The 22,788-nt window shown below is 49.7% G+C and overlaps 1 protein-coding gene across 24 annotated transcripts in view; it reads right to left on the bottom strand.

Moving 5' to 3' along the window:
- LOC140429768 (receptor-type tyrosine-protein phosphatase delta-like) overlaps nucleotides 1-22,788 on the bottom strand; it is a 3,491,723-nt gene that overhangs the window by 3,299,309 nt on the left and 169,626 nt on the right. The window lies entirely within an intron of this gene.

Below are 22,788 nucleotides of genomic sequence, written 5' to 3'. Positions count from 1 at the left end.
CAAGCTAGTGCCTACCTTAGGGGCTGGTTTAGCAGTGGGTTAAACAGCTGGCTTGTAATGCAGAACATGGCCAGCAGCGCGGGTTCGTTCACGTACCGGTCTCCCGAACAGGTGCCGGAATGTGGAGACTAGTGGCTTTTCACAGTAACTTCATTGAACCTACTTGTGACAATAAGCGATTATTATGAAGAAGAGTTCTCATAGAACACGGCCACCATAATAACTGGAAAGTTAAGTTCACAATTCTTATGGTTTTGGTGAATTGAAAGGAGAGAATACAGTCATTAACCATAAATTTCCAAGAGACTGAGTTGAAAGTTGTTGGGCACAGATATATCATCACTTTGCTGGCCTTCTGCACAAAACTTTGCAAAGCCATCCAATAAATAAACAAGCTTTTTCTAACTGGGAACATCATCGTTCATCAACTGCCACCTTGTGAAGCAAACGGGAAGCAGTTTTGGATACCTTTGCGGAGGAAACATGCTTACGCACTGCCATGCTCTGTATGCTGTTGAGCACTGTGTCGAGGAGATTGCTAGCATACATTTTACAATCACTGTATCACTAAGTCTCACGAACATCATTACTAATCTTGGGAAATCATGGCTACTTTCAACATTTTCGGAGGCAGACTTGGGGTAATTAATTGGTAGAGTTTAAGAGAACTGAACAAATACACTTCTTTATATTCCCACAGATCGGTGGTCCAAATAAGGAGCTAGATTCCAATATTTAGCTCAAAAATAAGCAAATCACTCTCATGCCCACCAGCATTTTATCACAGGGAAAGTGGCAGAAGCAGCTCCAGATAATACAATTCGAAATGCCACAGGTCACTCCAGGCTCAGAAATAGGACCTTCTGGGTATAGTAATAAACTTATGAAAAGAACACACAAAATATAAGAAATAGAAACAGGGGTTGACCATATTGCCTCTTGAGCATGTCACACCATTCACTACAATAATGACCAATTTCCTGCCTCAATTCCACTTTCCTGCTTGCTCCCCATATTCCTTGATTTTCTAAGATCCATGATTGATTCTTTTGAAGATCCATCGATTCCTGTTTTGAGTATGCTCAACAAAGAAGCAGGTATAACCCATGTAGATAATTCCAAAGGTTCACAACCGTCTCAGTGAGTGCATTTCTCCTCAACTCAATCCTAAATGATCAATCCCTGAGCCAGAAGCTATGTTCCTCTCTTGTAGATGAAGGGAAACAACCTTTCAGTCTCTACCCTGACTCTTTCTTCTAAACTCCAGAGAAAGCAGAGCCAAGTTGTTCAACCTCTCATGACAACCCTCTCATCCCGGGGACTATTCGAATGAACCTTTGCTGTATTGTTTTCAGGCAAGTATATTGTTCCTTAGGAATAGAGACTGAAAGTGCACACTGTACTCCAGGTTTTGTCTCATCAAAGCCTGATACAATTGTAACAAGCCTTCTTTTATTCTTGTACTCCAATCACTTTGCAACAAAGACCAACGGCAAGATGTTTCGGTGGTCCCACTGCCGATGCACCCTCGCCACGGGTTTCCTGGTGGCATGGAGGGGGATCCAATGTGAACTCCCAGTGACAGTGGTGGGACCAGCAGATTCCAACACCAACCAATGGCGCGACACCTCCTGCCGCCGAGAAATCCGCCGTGGGGGAGGCCAAAGAATCTCACCCCAAGGTGCTCTTTCCCTTCTGACTCACCTGTTGTAAGCTGCATACTAACTTTGTGTTCCTTGTACGAGTATACATATACCCCTCCAAATATCAGCATTTAAAAGTTTTACATTGCAGTAGGACACCATTCATCCCATCCAGTCTGCACTGACCCTCCAAAAGAGCACTCGACCCAGGCCACACACCCCTATCAACGCAGCCCTACCTAACCTTTACATCTTTGGACACTAAGCAGTAATTGATCATGGCCAATCCACCTAATCTGCACATCGTTGGACTGTGAGAGGAAACTAGAGAACTCAGAGGAAACCCATGCAGACACAGGGAGAATGTATAAACTTCACACAGCCAAGGCCGGAATTGAACCCAAGTCCCTGGTGCAGTAGTGCTAACCACTGTGCCATTGTGCTGTCCTAGCTGACAGTACCCTCATGTCTGACTCACAAGATTTTGGGATCATCGTGCATTCCTGGACCTGAACACTTAATTTTTGTGAAACAGACTAACTTTATTTGTTGCTACATAATGACAAACAAATCAGATTACGGTTCAAGAGTGCAGTTAACCAATAAATATAAACCCACCTTCAATCCCAATGAAACCATGGGATTTTCCTTCTGAATTGTTGCTTAACCAATAAATAGCATTATGGATGCTTGGTTAACCCTCAAAAAAGGCTAAGATACTAAACTAGACGCTTAACTTTCTAAGTTTTAAGACTGTGCAGAAAGATTGATTCATTCAGGAGTGATAATATAAGAAATAGGACGTGTTTATTTTATAACCAAACTTTATTAAAACGAAAGAAAATAAAACAATATTTTAAATTTTCCTTCAGCTCTAACAGATTATCTGCAGTTTCTTAACCTTAACACACAAGTTCCCATTAAACAATACTATAATTGAACATGCATCTCTTGTTCCACTACCACAGACAGACAAAGGCAATACTTGCATTTACGAATCAATGTTTCTTCTGTTAGGAACATTGGTTCAGAGTCTTTTTTCAAAGTCTGCCTCAATGACAACTTTCATGACTTCTCTGTTCGATTTCCACAGCCTTCTCTCTATAACTAGTCAAAACAGCATTTTCTGTCTCTCTCTCTCTTTCTAAGCTCCACCAACTTGTCAAACAAATGTTCTTCCCTGAGGTGGCCAGACTTGAATCTATTCCCATTATCTTGGCTGAATGCCCACTCCCTTTTATACAAAAGAACAGAGCTATGCCATTTATATGCAACTAACCTTCCCTTGATGGACAAATAGGTAATCAGGTTCTGTGATGGGCTGAGGGCTGGTCAAACAAGGTTGGCCAGTGTGACAATAGATCTTGAGTGGAACATCCTAGCTGAACAGGGGCATCCTGTATATTCCCATTAGAGTGGTTAAGTCTGAATGGGACAAGATAAGTCGGGCTGTGGGTGTTTCCCTTTGATTCTGCTGCGAGCAGTCTTTTCGTTCAGTCTGGTTAACCCCTAAATTGCCTTGTTACCTCTTCAACCCCATGTCTGGACCCAAGTTCCTATTATGTACCTATTATGACAATCGACTGAATGTTGGTATCAGAACGCTAATGGTTGCTAAGCATTTTGATCCAAGTAAGGAGGACACGATGTAAAAAAAATAAATCAGGATGATGGCCTTTTGCACTGTAAATTCTATGATAGAGTAAGACCAACTATCGTGAAAGTGCAATTGTTCATTATGAGGCTTTTGTTATCAGATGGGAGAGGAAAAAAATTTGGTTTCTACAGTTTAATTCAGAATAGTGTGTATCTAACTTGCTCATCATTGAACTTCATTAACATTTTTCCATGCCACTGTACATACGAAAAGGACAGGTATGACAGATTTAGGATCAAAAAGCAGAACTTCGATAGAGGTAGAGGTCTTTGTTGAAATAGTAAGTGAGTAGTTTGCATCCATAGAATCATAGAGACCGTAGAGTGTTGGTATTCTGGTCCAGACCAAAGTCAATGGCTCCCTACATATCCCACCGTCATCATCAAAGGTGAAGTCGGCATCAACATTGTTGCTTTCTTTGGTTGTTGCTGTGCCAGGAAGGATAACCATTGCATGATGACCACATTTGCAATTCTGCTCATCCAGATTTTCATTGTGGAAATTGCTGCTGCCATTGCTGTTTACATCTTCAGATTCGGGGAGTCCTTGAGAGCTAATTAAATGAGACTATGAAGAATTACAACACGTCAGAGAATGCCCACAACATTGACAACTTGCAGAAACAGTTTCAATGCTGTGGAAGTGCCCATTACACAGACTGGATTGCCCTCCCAATCAAATCCCAGATTCCTGTTGTAAGATTCCTGTCCTAAATTGTGGGAGAAACCTGACTGCTGCCAACATATACCAAGAGGGCTGGGTGAATGTTATTGATACCTGGCTTAAAGTCCAGTAGAAAGGCATTTGGCCCATTGAGTCTTCACCAGCTCTCTGAAAGAGCACCCTACCTAGGCACACACTATACCTGTAACCACACTGAAACATTGAACACTAAAGGGCAATTTAGCATGGCAAATCCACCTAACCTACACTTCTTTGGACTGTGGGGGGAAACCAGAGCACCCGGAGGAAATGCACATAAACACGGGAAGAACGGAAACTCCACAGTCACGCAAGGTCGGAATTGAACCCAGGTCCCTGGTGCTGTGAGGCAGCAGTGCTAACCACCGTGTCACCGTCTCATCCCATCTTCATTACAAAAGGGGATGCTGCCGATGTTGCAATAAAGGAGCGATATTGAATAGAATTAAGGTAGACAACGAGAATCTACTTAAAAGGCTGACAGACGTCAAGTAGAAAAGTCACTTGGTGTGGATCAGTGCATCCAAATTTATTGAGGAAAGTAAAAGGTGCAAATTGCAGAGTATCAAGCCACAATCTTCCAATTCTCCTTGGATATGAGGGTGGGGTTAGAGGACTGGAGGCTCGGAAATTTTCCACCACTGTTTTACAAAAAGGGAAGTGATAAAACTGGCAATTACAGGCAAGTCAGTCTGATATTGGTGGTACAGAAACTTCCCTGGCAATAATCCATGACCACATTTTAATTTGCATTTGGAAAAGTATGGGCTGGTAAATTATAGCATTGATTTGGTAAAATGCAAACCATGTTTGACTAACGTTTTTCAAATTCTTCAATGTAGTAACAGAGAGGGCCAATGAAGGCCAACAGATGATGTCATTGACGTGGGCTTTTCAAACGTTGGTTGATAAAGTACCATCCAATAGACTTGTGTTATGACCAGGTGAGAATTAGGGGTTAAACTGGCTCTGCTCTGTTCAACCTCCTCAGTTAGTCACAACAAATTAGTAAGTTACTTTTTCACGAGAATGGGCATTTTCCAAATCAGAACGTATTTAACTATTTAAGCTCTGAGCAATAAGCAGCCAATCAAACAAGGAAAGAGAAAATGTATTCGCCATCACACATATCAGAAATAAGGGGAGTCCAATTTTTTTTTACAATAAATAATCATCTTTATTGTCACAGGTAGGCTTACATTAACACTGCAATGAAGTTACTGTGAAAGATCCCTAGTCCCCATATTCTGGCGCCTGTTTGGGTACACAGAGGGAGAATTCAGAATGCCCAAATTACCTAACAGCTCGTCTTTTGGGACTTGTGGGAGGAAACTAGAGCACCCGCAGGAAACCCACGCAGACACTGGGAGAACATGCAGGCTCAGCATAGACAGTGACCCAAGCCGAGAATCGAACCTGGGACCCTGGAGCTGTGAAGCAGTGCTACGCACTGTGCTACCGTAGTCCCCTAAATTAAACAAAAAAACAGAGAAAAATATACTGTTAAACGTCCTTTGATTGTCCTAGAGACATAGATTTTAAATGCTGCTGCTGATTTGTGCTAGCGGGCGTCTTGGAAGCAGTCATATGTCAAAGATGTTGCAATTTTTATGCAAACTCGGTTCACTGGTAGATTTCTGTTAGAGTTCGTTTCTCAAACCAGGAAACACACTGACTCCAAAAATGAGAAATGGAGAGCAGCCTTCAGCCCATTTCGGTTCTTAACACCGCCTATGTCACTTGCAATCCCTCTCAAGTAGCTGGGCGGCCTTACCTTGAATTAATTCACCAAATGTTTAATTTCCAAGAGGTTTCGGAAGTGTCTGTCTGTAGCAGCCACTGCTTCAGTACCCATTACTTTGCATTGCTAATGTAAGTTTCAGTGGGCGCTAGGTCACTGTCCGTGTGGAGTTTGCGCATTCTCTCCGTGTTTGCATGGGTTTCGCCCCCGCAACCCAAAAGATGTGCAGTGTAGGTCGACTGGCCAGGCTAAATTGCCCCTCAATTGGAAAAATTGAATTGGCTACTCTAAATTTTTTTTTCCAAGTTTCAGTGGGTACCTGGATTATAGGAGCAGTCTCTCTCTTCACACTCCTGGAGGGTGATTTGTTTCTTTCTCACCTTCACATTCCTTTAAACAGCTTAAAGCTCTGCCTCAGTTCAAATGGCAACATTTCCAGTCAGCTGCAAATTGAAATGTAATATTCTCGAAGATAAAGGCCTAATGACAGTTGATTGAAAAATGAAAACATTCACAGGATTAAAGGGACAATGGCAGCATGGATACAACAGTGAATAAGGGAGGTAAATCAGAGAGGAATGGGGAACAGCTGTTTGCAGACTTGATGGAAGCATTCAATGGTGTTGACTAGGGGTTGGTTCTAGGCCTATTACTGCTTTCAGTATATATTTGTGACTTGGACTTGGGCATACAAGGCATAATTTCATAGTTTGAGATGCCAAGAAATGTTACCGAGGGTGATAGTATCAGACTGCAGGAAGACAGAGACTGGTAAATTGGGCAGGCATGCGGCAGATGAGAGTTAACATGCAAGTGTGAAGTCATGCCTCTCTGGTCGAAGAAATAAGGAAAGATAATAGGACTTAAAAGGTATAATTTTATCAGTGACTCAGGAGCAGAGACACCTGCCGGTATATATAGATAAATCTTTGAAGATGGCAAAATGTTACGAAGTGTGTCAAGAAAGCTAAGAAGTTAAGCAAAACCTGAAAAATAAAGACATTGGTTCAGTCTTTGATGAAGCATTATGTTCCATTCCACGAACACACTGAAAGGATGTTAGTTTGATGTCTCCTTCAATCATTCCAGTCATTAAGTCCACTGGCTCAGTTCCTTTGAGTAAAAATATTTTGCCAGCTCACTGCCCTAAATCTTTATTTGTGCTCACTGTAGGATTGTTCCAGACACAGAGGGCACGATTCTCCGCTCCCGCGCCGGTTGGGAGAATCGCCTGGGTTGCCAAATTTTCCCGCGACGCCGGTCCGACGCCCTCCCCGTGATTCACCCAAGCGGCGAGATCGGCCCCGTCGAGTTCTGCGCGGCGCAGGCCGGAGAATTGCCCGAGACACCCAAAATGGCGAATCTCCTCCACCCCCGCTATTCTCAGGCCCGGATGGGCCGAAGTCCCGACAGCGTGACCCCAGTTCACGCCATCGCTGTTCACACCTGCTATTTAAAGTTGTGCTGGCTGACGCTGACCAGTGAGGAGGTGAGCGGACTGTTCCGCAGCTCCTGGAGACCGGGTCGGCTTCCCCGAGAAGGTTGCGGCCAACGGGGGGATGAGGGAGAGTGGGCAGCTGGGAGGGGGGATGAGGGAGAGTGTGCAGGTGGGAGGGAGGTGAGGGAGAGTGTGCAGGTGGGAGGGGGGTGAGGGAGAGTGTGCAGGTGGGAGGGGGGATGAGGGAGAGTGTGCAGGTGGGAGGGGGGATGAGGGAGAGTGTGCAGGTGGGAGGGGGGTGAGGGAGAGTGTACAGGTGGGAGGGGGGTGAGGGAGAGTGTACAGGTGTGAGGGGGGTGTGAGGGAGAGTGTGCAGGTGGGAGGGGGTGAGGGAGAGTGTGCAGGTGGGAGGGGGGTGAGGGAGAGTGTGCAGGTGGGAGGGGGGATGAGGGAGAGTGTGCAGGTGGGAGGGGGGATGAGGGAGAGTGTGCAGGTGGGAGGGGGGTGAGGGAGAGTGTACAGGTGGGAGGGGGGATGAGGGAGAGTGTGCAGGTGGGAGGGGGGTGAGGGAGAGTGTACAGGTGGGAGGGGGGATGAGGGAGAGTGTGCAGGTGGGAGAGGGGGTGAGGGAGAGTGTGCAGGTGGGAGGGGGGTGAGGGAGAGTGTACAGGTGTGAGGGGGGGTGTGAGGGAGAGTGTGCAGGTGGGAGGGGGTGAGGGAGAGTGTACAGGTGGGAGGGGGGATGAGGGAGAGTGTGCAGGTGGGAGGGGGGTGAGGGAGAGTGTGCAGGTGGGAGGGGGGGTGAGGTAGAGTGTGGATGGTATCGTCCATCCGCGGTTGCAACATGTCAGCCGCCCTGATATGACGAGGCCACGCCTGCAGGTTGCCATGTGGCTGATGGGCACAGGCGACTGGCACACTGGTGAGGAGTATGGTGTGAACTGACCGTTGGGCGCAGACAGTGACCAGGTGTTAGGCTGGCTGCGTATCCGCAGCGCGACCATCCCACCGGGGCACACAGGGATCCCATGCAACCCGGCTGGCGAGCTGTGGAAGAACCTCCGTGTAACATGTCGTTTCTCTGCCCCCCACCACCCTCCTGCAGGTCACCATGTATTCCAACCAGACAGCGATGTTTACTGCCGTGGTTGGAGCCGCAGCTCTGGAGTTTGCCATCCGGCAGCGTAGAGTCAGATGGCCCACAGTGGCTGCAGGTGCAGCGGTTGCCGGTGCAGCAGAGGGGATGGCCGCGGAGTGGCCCGTCGTCGCCGCGCAGACCCCAGGCGCTCAGGACCTGAATGTACAGGGGGATGCCGGGGGGAACATTGACCCCCTGATGGCGAGGAATGCAGAGGAAGTGCTTGGGGGGGGAGCAGGAGGAGAAGGAGGAGGAGCAGGAGGATCCACTGATGGTGGTGCCAGGGCGCCACAGGTGTCCAGCAAGGCCGAGGGTGTACCGTGACAGAATGTCGTTCGAGGCCCTACCGGACATCACATGCAGGAGGAGACTACGGTTCAGCAGGGAGACGGTCGCACATATATGCCACCTCGTGGCGCACCTCACACCACTTGGAAATGGTGGAGGGCACGCGATACCAGTCTCCGTCAAGGTGACGGTGGCCCTAAACTTTTATGCGACGGGTTCCTTCCAGGCGTCGAGTGGGGGCCTATCCGGGATATCACGGGCATCGGTCCACAGGTGCATCAGGGCCGTCACCGACGCCTTGTACGCCATCGCGGACAGGTACATAAAATTCCCCGAGGACCGAGCACAGCAGGAAGCACGGGCACGTGGATTCACCAAGGTGGCCGGGATACCGATGGTCCAGGGTGTCATGGATGGTGGGCACGTCCCCATGCGCCCACCTGCAGACAACAGGGAAGTATTCATGATCAGAAAGGGCGCATACTCCATGAACATTCAGGTGGTGTGCGACCCCCACATGAAGATCATGAACGTGTGTGCAAAGTACCCCAGGAGTGTGCATGACGCCTGCATTCTGGCACAGTCATTCATCCCCGCAATGTTCGATGGATGCCCCCCTGCTGAGGGGCTGGTTGCTGGGCGACAAGGGCTATCCATTGAGGTCATGGCTGATAACGCCAATACGGAGGCCTCAGACCAACGCGGAGAGCCTATACAACGAGGCCCATGCAGCAACCAGGGGTGTGGTGGAGCGGTGCTTCGGGCTGCTGAAGATGCGATTCAGATGCCTGGACCGCTCCAGAGGGGCCCTGCAGTACCAACCCGACAGGGTCGGTCGCATAGTTGTGGTCTACTGTGCGCTGCACAACATTGCCCTGCAGAGGGGAGATGACCTGGTGGAGGAGTCGGAGGGAGGACCCGACGGCACCGGAGCCAACGCAAACGAGGGGGATGGGGAAGAGGAGGATGCGGAGGAGGAGGATGATGGCGCGCATCAGGCTGGGGGAAGGGGCGCAGGACACAGACACTGCCCGGCTGCTCGTTACGTCCAGGGGGCTGCACGACGGCACCGTCGTGGACAGCGCGCACGCGACGCGTCGGTGGCCGTGCGGTTCATGCACCGTGGGGGAGAGATTCGCTGAACACTGCCACTTGACGGCCCGCCCTGTGATGAGCTGTGTGCTCAGATTCGCCAGCCAAGGTCTGACTCATGGCTATATCCGGTGGTCACAGCCTTTGAGACGGATATTTCACCACATGCCCGTGGGGTGGCTGGCGTCGGTGTGCCGAGGACAACGGTGTCCGATTATGGGAGGCAGGGGGGAAACGGTCAGCACATCCAGAACAGACCTTGAACCGCTCGTAGACCACTACGCCACTCGGGCACCCTCACGATCCCCCTGGCACCGGACATAGCACAGAGTCTTACAAGTCAAATTCAACAGTGAGTTTATTTGTGTGATTAACATAGGTGCCCTACCCCCTACAACTAAACTGTGCCCTGCACCCGTGCCAACTTCTTACGAGCCTAACTTCTTAGCCTTACGGGCCCTACCACTACGTCTAGGTGTGTTCCCAGATGGTACAGCAGGAGTGGAGGCGGACTGCTGAGAATCACACCCTTCGACATGGCTCCCCATCGGCACGTGTTTCCAGGGGCGGCCCGGCTTCAATGGGCCAGGCTGCTCGGCGGGCGTGCTGGATGGCTTTGTGCCACCCTGACCTGTCCGCTGCCCACCAGATGCGCCAGGGACGGAACGGGGGGAGGCCGAGTGTCCCGGGACGTCCCTCGATGGAACTACCGGGACGGGCCCCAGAACCTCCTCCTCCCTCGGGGAGCCCGGTGGCCCCCGGGCCTCACAGTGGGACGGAGATGTGATCGGAGACATGCCCCGTCGCACCACCGACACCTGGCGCTGCCAGTCCTGGAGGCCTGCAGCGGTATCAACCACGGTCTGGATGTTCGCCGAGACGGAGCCCAGGGAGTGCGACATTCCTGCCAAGGACTGTGCGATCTCAACCTGTGAGTGCACCACGCCATCCATCACATGCGCCAGGTGGTCTATGCTCTCCGCGACTGACTGCTGGGACCGGGCCATGGCATGGCGAGACTCGGCCAGGGTCCGGAGAGCGGCGGCAATGTCCTGTTGGCTCTGGCGCATGGCTATCTTTGAGAGGGCAGCTCTCTCCTGGGCCATGGATGACGTGTACATGTTAAGCCCAACGCCTTGCAGAACCTGACCCATGGCCGAAACCCTTTCACCCATTGCCTCCACCGCGGACGCCACCCGTGCGGTGTCGGCCTGGGTGGCTGCGATGAGAGGCACCACTCCTGAACGCAAATGGATACCTGGACCGCTCCAACTGCGTGTGCAGGTCCTGGAAGATGGCCCTCATCCCGTTATTCAGTTCCTGGGTGTCGACATGCATCGGTTGTCCCGGTGGGTCAAGCACGTCCAGGAACCCGGGAGCTGCCTGGGTGGCAGCTGTTTGCTGGGCCTGGGCTGCCCTCCAACCGTCCAGCCCCTCGACTGCTCCAAACTCCACCTGCTGTACCTGCTCGGCTGTGGGGTGCGCACCAGACCGTGACCCGGGAGCCTCATCACTTATATGCCCAACCGAGGTGGGTGTCTCTGTGATGGTGTATGGTGTGGGAGACAGCAGTGCCGCAAGCTCGAGGTCACCGTCCGTTAGGAATTCTGGTCTATTCCCCTCCCACTCATGGCCCGGCGCAAGCTCCATGCGAGCCATGTCGTGCTGACCTCCAGGTGATTCCACCGAGTGTGTGGCCGTGATGTGCGATTCATCTTGAATATCTGCCCTGTGCCCCTCACTATTGTCTCTATCGGTGGTGTGAGCGTCCCGGTCCTGCGTCCCATACTGAGAGGTTTGTCCTCCTGTCCGACTGACTGCCAACCTCTGGCGTGCGTCCCTGGGTGCACTTGTGGTTGCCGATGTTCCGCTGTCTCTTGGTCGAGACGTCCCTGGACGTTCGGCGGCTGGCCCTGGGGAACATAAAGATTCGGGGTTCATTAGACACGGTGGCCCGGGTGTATGGTGGTGGTGGGTGCACAGTGTGAGGGGGGAGGGGAGCGAGGGTGCAGTGGCATGAGTGTGAGGGGGCAGGGGATCGAGGCTGCAGTGGGCAATGTGTGAGGGAGACGATGACGGGTTGGGGAGGGGGTGAGGACATGCAGGGCTGTCTCACTTGCTTCTGTGCCTCCGAGCTGGCATGTCGCGACCTCCCGGGTGGTGGACCCCCAGCAAGGCCCAGGGCCCTCTGCTCGTGAATGTTTAGGGGGTGCAGCACAGGAAAACCCCCTCCGGTTTTCATATGCTCACGCTGGTTGTGAGCTGTCTTGTCCTGGGGGGGTGGGGGGTTGGATAAAGCATCACAATTAGGCGGGTATCATCAGGGCGTGCAGATATAAACTACATTTTTGCTGGTTCAGCAGACAGCACGCCGTGGCATCGCTCCGGGTGGGGGTGGGGGCACCCTCATGGCACTTAACCTCGCAGCCCGAGTGAGATCGTGCAGCTTCTTCTGACACTGCTCCCCGTCCGGGGGGTCTGCCCCACAGCACTCACAGCGGTGCCAACCTCACGCCAACTGCGCTTCACCGTGCTGGATGGCTGGCGATGCCCATGTCTTGGGCAGAGGGTGTCCCTTCTCTGCTCGACCTCATCCAGCAGGGTGTCCAGGTCCGTGTCCCGGAACCTCAGTGCGACTCGTCGGGGCTCAGCCATCTCTTCTTCTCTCTTCTCCTCCGGGTCCTCTGTGCGAGGATCGCGCCATTTATAACGCAGCGCCGCGTCATTCGGGCGTCACACGGTGACGACACGGCTTTCGCGACACGCCCCCCCCGAGATTCTCGCGGCCCCGATCCTAGCCTATTTCTGGGCCCTGAATCGGTCGGGATCGGGGCCGTTTCGCGCCGTCGTGAACCTCGATGGCATTCACGATGGCGTTGGCACTTTGGCGCGGGAGCGGAGAATCGTGCCCAGAGTGCCAAGAAAATTAAAACAGCAAACATTTTTAGTGAATCCCATTCTCGGGTAGAGACTTTGTGAATAGAAGGCAGCACAGTCACGGCACCAGGGATCTTGGTTCAATTCCGGCCTTGGGTGACTGTGTGGAGTTTGCACGTTCTCCCCGCGTCTGCATGTGTTTCTGCACGAGTGTCCTGGTTTCCTCCCACAGTCCAAACATGTTCAGGTTAGGTGGATTGACCATGCTAAATTGCCCCATAGTGTCCAAAAGATTAGGTGGGGTTATGGGGATAGGGCGGAGGCGTGGGCCTAGGTAGGGTGCTCTTTCAGAGGGTTGGTACAGACTTGATGGGCCAAATGGCCTCCTTCTGCATTAATAGATTCTATAGATGTTTTCTAACTCTTACAAAGGCTTAATTCAATTTGTCCGTTCAAAGGTAAAGCTGCCAGATCAGGGGTGTCTCAGGTTCAATTCCTGGTTTTGTTGTTTGTGTAACTCTGCTGGAATAGCAGATACAGATGATAAAATTGACTTCAACACTGCCAGGGAATGGGAAATTTAGCAATGGTGACTGTTAGCGTTGCATGTCTGGGCATCAGGGTTGTCCTTCATGCTGTTGTCTAAGAGCCTCACAGTACAAGCTTACTTGTGATTGGTGACTATTTATCTGATGACTGCCGCCCGCGGAATCCTATCAAACAAAAATGCAGTTGAACGCAAGAGGGGAGAGAAAAGAAGGGATGGAAATTTGCCAGAACAATAATCAGAAACATCTCCTGCAGCACCATTTCACTCACACGTCAGTTCCTGTAGAAAATAGAGAAACAAGCCATTGTATTTGCCAGTAATCTGCTTAAATGCTGCTCGCACCTCTGCTGATCCACATCGAAGTTCTATATTAGCAACAAGATGTTTACCATCAGCATCAAACCCAAAAAGCAAATGATCAAGAATTGCAACAGTAAAAGTAAAGAAATAGGAACAGAAAAGGACATGCTAATGTAATAGGACCTATTAAGCACCCAATCATTAACAGATTAGATAACATTTTAAATCAAAGCATGTTTCTGATGGAAACCTGCTCCTGACTTGTTAATTTCCCGCCTCTCACCAGGTAACTAAACTGCCCAGCTTTAACTGTTCACTCACCCAGTTTCCACAAAACGGACCGGATTAAAACTGACCCCCAATCAACTTGATCTTAAAGGGTAATACCTCAAAAGTATGTCTTTGCAAATTCTCATTGACATTATCTCATTGTTAATAATTGTTTACTCGGACTTCCGGGTGCGGCGATGAACAGCTAAGTCGCACGTTTCGGCTGCTCCCGGTGGAAAGGACTTTTGGGCTCTTGATAGGAGCCCCCAACGGCAATTTTAACGGCTAAAAACACAGTGCGGTAAACCAGAAGGCAATCCCCCCTGGACACGGATGGAAAAAGGAGAGGAAAGTGGCCGGATTGCAGTGGATCCTCTAGAGCAGCGGCCAGGAAGGCAGGCACAAAGCAAGATGGCGTCGGAAGGAGGCAGTTTAATATGGGGCCCTGACCAACAAGAGTTCCTGCGGCGTTGCGTGGAAGAACTTAAAAAGGAGATGAAGAAGGAGCTGTTGGCCCCGATATTACAAGAGATTGAGGGGCTAAAGGAGGAGCAAAAGACCCAAGAGCAGGAGCTTCGGGTCGTGAAGGCAAAGGCTGCTGAGAATGAGGACGACATACAGGGCCTGGTGGTGAAGACAGAGATGCACGAGGCACAACACAAAAGGTGTGTGGAAAGGCTGGAGGTGGTGGAGAATAATGCGAGGAGGAAGAATTTAAGTATTCTTGGTCTTCCCGAAGGTGCAGAAGGGGCGGACGTCGGGGCATATGTGAGCACGATGCTGCACTCGTTAATGGGATCGGAGGCCCCGACGGCTCCGCTGGAGGTGGAGGGAGCCTATCGAGTTATGGCGCGAAGACCGAGGGCTGGAGAAATTCCTCGAGCCATAGTGGTGAGATTTCTCCGATATAAGGACAGAGAGATGGTCCTCAGATGGGCAAAGAAAACTCGGAGCAGTAGGTGGGAGAACGCGGTGATCCGCGTATATCAAGATTGGAGTGCGGAGGTGGCGAGAAGGAGGGCAAGCTTTAATCGGGCCAAGGCGTTGCTGCACAAAAGGAAGATTAAATTTGGAATGCTGCAACCGGCAAGACTGTGGGTCACACATCAAGGGAAACACCACTACTTTGAAACGGCAGAAGAGGCGTGGACATTTATTGTCGAGGAGAAACTGGAATAAGCGGGCTAGAAAAAGAACGTCTGGGACAAAGTGGTGGGGCGAATATGTGGGGTGAAAAGGGGGAAAAGGGGGAAGAGATGATTTCCCAAGTTGTTAATCCTGCGACCCTGTAACTTTTCTCTCTTCCCCATGTCGTGGGGGAGGGGGGGAGGGAGGATGAGGAGCTGGGGGCGCCGGCCATTGGGGGCGGGGCCAAATGGGAAGCACGGGCTTTGTTCCCGCGCTATGGTAATCATGGCGGGAACAGGGAAGCAGGAAGGAGGGGGCCTTGCCCAGTGGGAGCCGAGGTCACGGGAGGAAGCCGAGGTCGGCCAGAGTTTGCTGACTTCTGGGAGCAACATGGGGGGTGCAATTATGCTAGTGAGGGATCTAGCGGGGGTGGGTGGGGGGTGGTGTTAACTGGGTTGCTGCTGCTGGGGAGAAGGGGGAGCTGGTATGGGGTAGGGTGGTCGGGGCGGGAGGGCGCCGTTGGGGGAAGATATGGCTACGTGGGAACCGGGTGAGGAGCTGGATTGAAAAAGGAGATGGCTAGTCGACAAGGGGGGGCGGGTAAAGAGCCCCCCAACCCGGCTGATCACGTGGAATGTGAGAGGGCTGAACGGGCCAATAAAGAGGGCACGGGTACTCGCACACCTAAAGAAACTTAAGGCAGATGTGGTTATGCTGCAGGAGACGCATCTGAAACTGATAGACCAGGTCAGACTACGCAAAGGATGGGTGGGGCAGGTGTTTCATTCGGGGCTAGACGCAAAAAACAGGGGGGTGGCCATACTAGTGGGGAAGCGGGTAATGTTTGAGGCAAAGACCATAGTGGCGGATAGTGGGGGCAGATCCATGATGGTGAGTGGCAAATTACAGGGGGAGGCGGTGGTCTTAGTGAACGTATATGCCCCGAACTGGGGTGATGCCAATTTATGAGGCGTATGCTAGGACGAATCCCGGACCTAGAAGTGGGGAAGTTGGTAATGGGTGGAGATTTTAATACGGTGCTGGACCCAGGGCTGGACAGATCGAGGTCCAGGACCGGAAGGAGGCCGGCTTCAGCTAGGGTGCTTAAGGACTTTATGGAGCAGATGGGAGGAGTAGACACCTGGAGATTTAGTAGACCTAGGAGTAAGGAGTTTTCGTTCTTCTCCTATGTCCACAAAGTTTATTCACGGATAGACTTTTTTGTTTTGGGAAGGGCACTGATCCCGAAGGTGACGGGGACGGAGTACACGGCTATAGCCATTTCGGATCATGCTCCACATTGGGTGGACCTGGAGATAGGGGAGGAAAAAGAACAGCGTCCACCCTGGAGAATGGACATGGGATTATTGGCAGATGAGGGGGTGTGTTTAAGGGTGAGGGGGTGTATTGAAAGGTACTTGGAACTCAATGATAATGGGGAGGTTCAGGTGGGAGTGGTCTGGGAGGCGCTGAAGGCAGTGGTTAGAGGGGAGCTGATATCTATTAGGGCACATAAAGGAAAGCAGGAGGGTAGGGAAAGGGAGCGGTTGTTGAAAGAACTTCTGAGGGTGGACAGACAATATGCGGAGGCACCGGAGGAGGGACTGTACAGGGAAAGGCAAAGGCTACATGTAGAATTTGACTTGTTGACTACGGGTAATGCAGAGGCGCAATGGAGGAAGGCACAGGGTGTACAGTACGAATATGGGGAGAAGGCGAGCAGGCTGCTGGCCCACCAACTGAGGAAAAGGGGAGCAGCGAGGAAGATAGGGGGGGTGAGAGATGAGGAGGGAGAGATGGAGCGGGGAGCGGAGAGAGTGAATGGAGTGCTCAAGGCATTTTATGAAAGATTATATGAAGCTCAGCCCCCGGATGGGAAGGAGAGAATGATGTGCTTTCTGGATCAGCTGGAATTTCCTAAGGTGGAGGAGCAGGAGAGGGCGGGACTGGGAGCACAGATTGAGACGGAGGAGGTAGTGAAAGGGATTGGGAGCATGCAGGCGGGGAAGGCCCCGGGACCAGACGGATTCCCAGTTGAATTCTATAGGAAATATATGGACTTGCTGGCCCGCTACTGATGAGAACCTTTAATGAGGCGAGGGAAAGGGGGCAGCTGCCCCTGACTATGTCAGAGGCATCGATATCGCTCCTCCTAAAGAAGGAAAAAGACCCGCTGCAATGCGGGTCCTATAGGCCTATTTCCCTCCCGAATGTGGACGCTAAGATTCTGGCCAAGGTAATGGCAACGAGGATAGAGGATTGTGTCCCGAGGGTGGTTCATGAGGACCAAACTGGGTTTGTGAAGGGGAGACAGCTGAATACAAATATACGGAGGCTGCTAGGGGTAATGATGATGCCCCCACCAGAGGGGGAAGCGGAGATAGTGGTGGCGATGGATGCCGAGAAAGCATTTGATAGAGTGGAGTGGGATTATTTGTGGGAGGTGCTGAGGAGATTTGGCTTTGGAGATGCATATATCAGATGGGTACAGTTGCTGTATAGGGCCCCGATGGCGAGCGTGGTCACGAATGGACGGGGTCTGATTATTTTCGGCTCCATAGAGGGACGAGGCAGGGATGTCCTCTGTCCCCGTTATTGTCTGCACTGGCGATTGAGCCCCTGGCCATAGCATTGAGGGGTTCCAGGAAGTGGAGGGGAGTACTCAGGGGAGGAGAAGAACACCGGGTATCTCTGTATGCGGATGATTTGTTGCTATATGTGGCGGACCCGGCGGAGGGGATGCCAGAGATAATGCGGATCCTTGGGGAGTTTGGGGATTTTTCAGGGTATAAATTGAACATGGGTAAAGTGAGTTGTTTGTGGTGCATCCAGGGGAGCAGAGCAGAGAAATAGAGGATTTACCGTTGAGGAAGGTAACAAGGGACTTTCGGTACTTGGGGATCCAGATAGCCAAGAATTGGGGTACATTACATAGGCTTAATTTAACGCGGTTGGTGGAACAGATGGAGGAGGACTTTAAGAGATGGGACATGGTGTCCCTGTCACTGGCAGGGAGGATGCAGGCGGTTAAAATGGTGGTCCTCCCGAGATTCCTTTTTGTGTTTCAGTGCCTCCCGGTGGTGGTCACGAAGGCTTTTTTCAAAAGAATCGAGAAGAGTATTATGAGTTTTGTGTGGGCCGGGAAGACCCCGAGAGTGAGGAGGGGATTTTTGCAGCGTAGTAGGGACAGGGGGGCTGGCACTACCGAGCCTAAGTGAGTACTACTGGGCCGCCAATATTTCAATGGTGTGTAAGTGGATGGGAGAAGAGGAGGGAGCGGCGTGGAAGAGATTGGAGAGGGCGTCCTGCAGTGGGACTAGCCTACAAGCTATGGTGTTCTCACCGAAGACATACACCACAAGCCCGGTGGTGGTGGCTACATTGAAAATTTGGGGGCAGTGGAGACGGCATAGGGGAAAGACGGGAGCCTCGGTGCGGTCCCCGATAAGAAATAACCATAGGTTTGTTCCGGGGAGAATGGATGGGGGATTTGGAGCATGGCAAAGAGCAGGGGTAGCACAATTGAGAGATCTGTTCGTAGATGGGACGTTTGTGAGTCTGGGAGCGCTGATGGAAAAATATGGGTTGCCCCAAGGGAATGCATTTCAGTATATGCAACTGAGAGCTTTTGCGAGGCAACAGGTGAGGGAATTCCCGCAGCTCCCGACGCAGGAGGTGCAGGATAGAGTGATCTCAGAGACATGGGTGGGGGATGGTAAGGTGTCGGACATATATAGGGAAATGAGGGACGAGGGGAGATCGCGGTAGATGAGCTGAAAGGGAAATGGGAAGAAGAGCTGGGGGAGGAGATTGAGGAGGGGCTGTGGGCTGATGCCCTACGTAGGGTAAACTCATCGTCCTCGTGTGCCAGGCTAAGCCTGATACAATTTAAGGTGTTACACAGGGCGCATATGACTGGAGCACGACTCAGTAAATTTTTGGGGGTAGAGGATAGGTGTGCGAGATGCTCGAGAAGCCCAGCAAATCACACCCATATGTTCTGGTCATGCCCGGCACTACAGGGTTTTTGGTGGGGGTGCAAAGGTGCTTTCGAAGGTGGTGGGGGTCCAGGTCGAACCAAGCTGGTGGTTGGCTATATTTGGGGTTGCAGAAGAGCCGGGAGTGCAGGAGGCGAGAGAGGCTGATGTTTTGGCCTTTGCGTCCTTAGTAGCCTGGCGCAGGATATTGTTAATGTGGAAGGAAGCCAAACCCCTGGGCGTGGAGACCTGGATAAACAACATGGCAGGGTTTATAAAGTTAGAACGGATTAAGTTCGTACTAAGGGGTTCGGCTCAAGGGTTCACCAGGCGGTGGCAACCGTTCGTCGACTACCTCACAGAAAGATAGAGGGAATGGAAAAGAAGAAGACAACAGCAGCAACCCAGGGGGGAGGGGGGGGGGAAATCGGACGGACTCTCAGGGATGTTATTGTATATGTATAGGCACTTGTTTTAGGTAATGTATATTGGACTGTTGGATTGTATCTTTGGAGAGTATTTATTTTTGACTAGGCAGTTGCCATTTGGTTTGGTTTTTGTTTCTGTTCATATATTATTTATTTATTTGTTTAAAACTGGCCACTGTTATTTATATTGCTTTATTGTTGTTTAAAAGAAACACTACGTACTGTTATGTTTGGCCCAAAAATCTTGAATAATATATGTATATTTTTTTAAAATAATTGTTTACTCACCCAGAATATACATATTACATGTTCAGTGATCTGTTACATTAATGTACCATTCTATGCTGTCTTTCAGTATAGTCTTAATAAATTTTACTTGATTGTAACATTGTAAACCATAAAATGTTGTGTTATACAAACTAACCACTAACCAGTATGCTATTAAATTACTTTGAAATACAAACCTTAAAAAAACACACACAACTAAGTGCCACATTTATTTGCAAATAAAGCATCAAACTGTAAATTAGACATGTATTTAAAACATTTCCAGGCCTTGTAAAGTTTGTAGTTAATAAAAGAGTAGAATCTATATCAGGCGATTTAATGTAGCAATGTGCTCTTAAAACAAAATCAGTTGTAAAGCTTGCTATTCTTACATTCTGGCAGGCAGAATTTATGGTACAATTGAAATCAGGATTAACTCCATTTCAGAGGTAATTGGTGCTAAAAAGGAATGTTACGTAGGAACGTGGAAGTTTCTGTAACTAGATGAACAGAGGTTAGGCACTTGTCACAGAATTTTTCAACTCCGCCCTACTTTGGGTAGAATAACAGGTTGAGCCCAATAGCTGTGTTTAATCTCCGCATGATCTGCAGTCATAATGAACATGGAGATATGCACAAATAGAAGAGGACAGGAACAGAACTGCCACAACCTGACCGCAAAGTTCGACCAGAAGCATGAGTTTCAAGCATTCCTCAAGATCTTGAAAAAGTCCCATCGATGATGCTACATTAGAAGACAGCATGCGTGCCCCTAACCATAGTTTCACATATACCTGTGAGATTGCGGAGGGGTAACATTTCAATTAATATACTGCCTGGAAGCAGTATATTAAATTTTCCAGAGGTAGCAAGGATAAGCAAGTGCTGTTAGTGCTCAAACATGGTTCTGATCATGAGAAATTCCTTAGGAGCATGAGCATGAGCTCTTCAGGTATTCCGGTCTAATTCTTGCCTCCCGTTTCTCTTTCTTTTCCATTTGCTCCTTCCCTCTCTCCCTCTACACTTCATTTGACTATAAGATTTGCCATTTTATCTCTTTTGATTTCACAAAGAGCATGAGAGTCTCAACTTTGCAGTGTTTTCTAAATTTATCCCCCACTTTAAACGTCTTACAACTTCAAAGGAAAGCCTCAATGCCTTGTAAGTTCATAGGTGTCTGAACAGAGTAGATGGGGGAAAACATCTCATTGTTGGAAGGATCAGGAACAAGACAGCATGGGTTTAAGGCAATTGGCAAAAGAAGCAGCGGAGGCATGAGGAGAAGCTTTCTCACACAGGCAACAGTTAAGATCCAGAATGTGCCGCCTGATCATAGAATTATAGAAACCTATTATGGGCCAGAGTTTATAGAACACCAAAGTATATCATGGAGTTCATCTGACCCACAACTTTTAATAGATTTTGGTTATGGGGAGCACAAGGGCCCACTTTACAGGTGTGATGCAACAGAGAACTAAATGTATTTTTAAACAAAAACAATGTTTATTCTATGAATCCACTTAAAATGTTGTAAACACACAGTAAACATCTTATCAACTACCAACACTGATAACCGCCCAAAAAGATACAGTACTCTATAGGTAACCTTCTATATAGTAACTTTTCTAACAACATCCATAAGTCAAAAAACCCTTTTTAACAAAGACAGTAGGTTTGCATTCCTTACAGAAACAGATATAACTTTGAAATCATCAAGTGATCTGGAAACATTCTTTAGCATAGAATCTACAGTGCAGAAGGAGGCACTTTGGCCCTTCGAGCCCGCACCGGCCCTTGGAAAGATCACCCCACTCAAGCATGCACCTTCTCCATCCCATCCCCTTAACCCATTAACCTCAATTAACCTTTTTGGACACTAAGGGCAATTTAGCTTGACCATCCACGTAATCTGCACATCTTTGGACTGTGGGAGGAAACCAGAGCACCCGGAGGAAACCCACGCAGACACAGGGAGAACGTGCAGACTCCACACAGACAGTGACCCCAAGACGGGAATCGAACCAGGGACCCTGGAGCTGTGAAGCAACTGTACTAACCACTATGCTACTGTGCTGCCAAAGCATGAAGAGAGTGAGGCCAAAATGCATCTGCTTGGTTTGAATGCAGATCTCCAACTGAAAGTGAAACTAAAACATAAAGCCAAAAAGAGCCTCCAGCTCAAAACGAAAGTAAAAAGCAGAATCACATTCCAGCTCCACCCACACAATGACATCACTGCAGCCATTTGATAAAACTCACTTTTCTTAAAGGGACATTCACATGACAAACCCTACAGTGCAGGAGGCAATTTGGCCCATTGGGTCTGCACCGACCCTCTGAAAGAACACCCTACCTAGGCCCATTGACCCGCAAACCCGTAACCTCACCTACCTTTTGGACACTAAGCAGGAATTCATCCTGGCCAATCCACCTAACCTGCTCATCTTTGGCCTGTGGAAGGAAACCGGAGTGTCCAAACGAAACCCACGCAAACACAGGGGGAATGTGCAAACTCCACACAGACAGTTACCCGAGGCCGGGCCGGGTCCCTGGCGCTGTGAGGCAGTAGTGCTCAGTACTATGCCACCGTGCATGGAGGCATGCAGGTTCAATCAAGGCATTCAAGAGGGAATTGGATTATGATCTGAAAAGGAAGGATATGCAGGGTTGCAGGGTGAGGGCAGGGGAATGGTACATGATGCATTGATCATTTGGACAGTTCGGCAGAACAGACACAGCAGGCCGAATGACTTCCTACCATGCTCTGATAATTCTGTGATTCTTTGAGTTTCAAATAGATATGCACAGGGACCAAAAGTCCGAAAGGTACTTTTCGTAATCTGTTATTTTTTTTAAAATCCCTCTTTTAACAAAATGCGACTTTCAATTGACTTTACAAAACACATTCTGACTTAATGTTGAGTACCGCATTCATGCTAAAGGTGCTAAATAAATGCAAGTTACTGTTAGAACAAACACAGAGAGGCTGAGTACATTGTAGCGAGTTACAAAGTGCAATGTAACCTTTGTTGCAAAGTCCTCACATATGGCTGTGGGTCACTAGGAACTCCTTCTAAGCATTAGTTGAACCCTTCAGGGTTCTTTAAGCATGTTTTCACAAACAACAGTCTGTGCTGATGTAAGGAAACAGGAGTACCACTGACAGCAAACTTGCAAATAATCTCCAAATATAGACATTGGGGGTAATTTTGAGCCCGCGCTAGCCGCCCGTAGGAACAGCGACGCAGGCGGAAAATCCCGCGAGAATCGTGAAATGTAGTTCTCGGCATAG

Source organism: Scyliorhinus torazame, chromosome 9 (genome assembly GCF_047496885.1).
Source record: "Scyliorhinus torazame isolate Kashiwa2021f chromosome 9, sScyTor2.1, whole genome shotgun sequence".
Taxonomy (NCBI): Eukaryota; Metazoa; Chordata; class Chondrichthyes; order Carcharhiniformes; family Scyliorhinidae; genus Scyliorhinus; species Scyliorhinus torazame.
Note: the sequence above shows the minus strand (reverse complement) of the source record. Positions and strands in the feature narration are given on the sequence as shown.